The following is a 2,555-nucleotide window of genomic DNA, read 5'->3' on the forward strand; positions in this document are numbered from 1 at the left end:
TTTTCCCCACAAGAATGCACATAAAAGCCCCCTTTAAATTACCCTCCCATGAAATGCGTGGTCTAAATTTCATCAAGTATGTAATCCAGGTAATAACGATCATAATATATCCCGTAAATACGGAAACATTTATAAGTAAGAAGCATTACCCACTCAGAAACCACGCCCGTCATACTACCTACAAGCGCTCGTTTCAAACTGTCATGCAATTGTGTAGAGATGAGTCATCCATTAACTGTCGTAGCGAAAACTCCTCAAGCCACTAGGAACACTGTTTGCATTAGGTGGCATACGCGAACTAGATGCACGCAGAGCAACCGTTATACTTGCACATCTGTACTTATAAAGGACAGTTACAGATAAACATAATTTTCATATTGACCCCTCTCATAGCGGAGTTGGAGAATGTCGCGTTACAGCTAACTTTTAGCTAGTTAAGTCTAAGTGTTTTTCACTAGGAAGAAGCGTACCATAAATGCACACTAAGGTTTTAAATACGCCACTAGTTCTTTTCTTCAACTGGAACAGTCGAACATCACCATTGTGATAAATAAAAATATATTGCATTCGAACCATCTGAAGAACTTTAACTCGCCTATCATTGAAGTCGACTCATTAGTATTTTTTTATTTTTAGGTAACGATACAATTATTTCTTTTCAATTCACCCAAGTATTTTATGACGAATATGAGTAAAGGTTTACACGAAAATAATATAATCTACTTCCATTATTTAAGTAGTACAATATACCCACCAATCATGTGAGGATTCTCACTACATTTTAATAAATCGTAACTATTACCCCATAAACAGCATAAATCAGTAAATAACATTAATAGGCCTATTTCACAATATCTACAGGTGGCGTAATGTGAATTATCCTGAGTCAGATCGATGAGAGAAATTTTCCAAAAACCACAACTCAGACCGCATTTCAATTTCGAAAATTATTTCAGATGACTTTTGATAGCATATCTGGCTGTCGATGAATATGGCTGTCTTACTTGGTACCATCTAAATTAAAGGAACGGTGGAGCACTTGTGGGCTATAAACAATGCTAAGTCGAGCAACGCCGCTTTAATATGTGGTAACCAGCTAAGTATTTTTTTCAAGTTTCAACTCCATGGTTACTCTAAATTTCAGTGGTGGTGAACTTTATTAATCTAACTTCATATACACTAATTAATTAGCTAAAAGCCACGACGCTTCAACATTTTAAGAGTATTTTCCAACTGATATTATATTTATATTACATTGGAAAAGGAATGCTACGATTCAAATATATGCGTTTTTATTAAAAGAATTCTAAATATTTATGCCATATTAGGATAATGTGAACCACTACATCTCTTACGTCAGTGATTTGTTTACATGATTTTTTCATTTGGCACAGCCATTCATGCCAACACACTGGCATCTCAATTTTCATAAAAAAAAAACATAATTTTTGTGATCCCACAAATAACACAAAAAAAGGGCACTCTATTCTATTAGTATTTCTATTGGCAAAGGAAGTTATTCCACCTCTTTATAATACTGAGAGATTTCATGACCTTCCCTATTTACTCAACCAAGGCCTCTTTAGCTCAGTGGCAGAGCACTGGTCTCGTAAACCAGGGGTCGTGAGTTCAATCCTCACAGGAGGCATCTTTTTAGCCGAGAGATTTAAAACCTATCCCATTCTGCTAACAGAAACATTATTGCGTCCATAGATATCTGTAAATAACAGCGACTATTACTCAGTAATTTTACTGTGACAGAGATTTCTATCTTTCCAACTGTAACTCAATGGCTCACCGTGGTGTAGCATAAAGAAAAACATTTAAAATGCGTATAATTTATGGCCAGCAAAATACCTTTACAATAAAAAATATAAACGTGGAAGAGCCCTAAAAATGGCAGGGTCAGAGCAATAACCTCTCATTTGCACTTAAACAATAAATTAACATGAAAATTCATCAATATTGTTCACCAAAATAAATGAAAATTAGGAGAAGAGAATTCCAATTAAGACTCGAATCGAATATTTCCTATTATGATAGCGAACTTTAAAAATTGTAGATCACCAAGCCTCGCAAAGATAAAATAATGGTTTTAACAAATATTTTTACAAGAAACGTCATTTTTCATAGCGGCAGCTCAAAAACGGATATTTTGAGGTGGTAAGCCGTCTTACTTTTAACCAGATATGTTTACGGATTTGAAATGAAATTAAACAGGGTGGGGCTCCGAGTCATTTTACTGAAACCAAAAGCTATTCCAATTTTTGAAATCAAATACATAAGGAACCGAAAGTGACCGATAAATGTAAGATGCAATAAAAGATCTTATAATATAGGAAAATTTAAAGAGGTTGGCGAATGGACAAAAAACAGAAAGTGAGGTAAAAAACGTGTAATAAAATAAAATGAGGTAATCTTCCAAACTGCCATAAACTCTAAACAACCGAAACTCCCAAAAGAATTGAGGAATAGGAAAGATCTCGTAAAGGTGTTCCGAATTAATAAGGAGGCAGGTCAAGGTGGCCTAATCAGTCTAAGCAGTCCTTCATAGC

General features: G+C 34.9%; 1 non-coding gene across 1 annotated transcript; it reads left to right on the top strand.

Annotated features, from left to right (window-relative positions):
* Window positions 1–1,576: 1,576 nt before the first annotated feature.
* Window positions 1,577–1,648, top strand: Trnat-cgu. Its single transcript has one exon. It is a non-coding gene; the product is annotated as a tRNA-Thr (tRNA).
* Window positions 1,649–2,555: the final 907 nt, after the last annotated feature.

The sequence above is a fragment of the Ischnura elegans genome, chromosome 2, assembly GCF_921293095.1.
Source record: "Ischnura elegans chromosome 2, ioIscEleg1.1, whole genome shotgun sequence".
In the NCBI taxonomy this organism is placed as follows: Eukaryota; Metazoa; Arthropoda; class Insecta; order Odonata; family Coenagrionidae; genus Ischnura; species Ischnura elegans.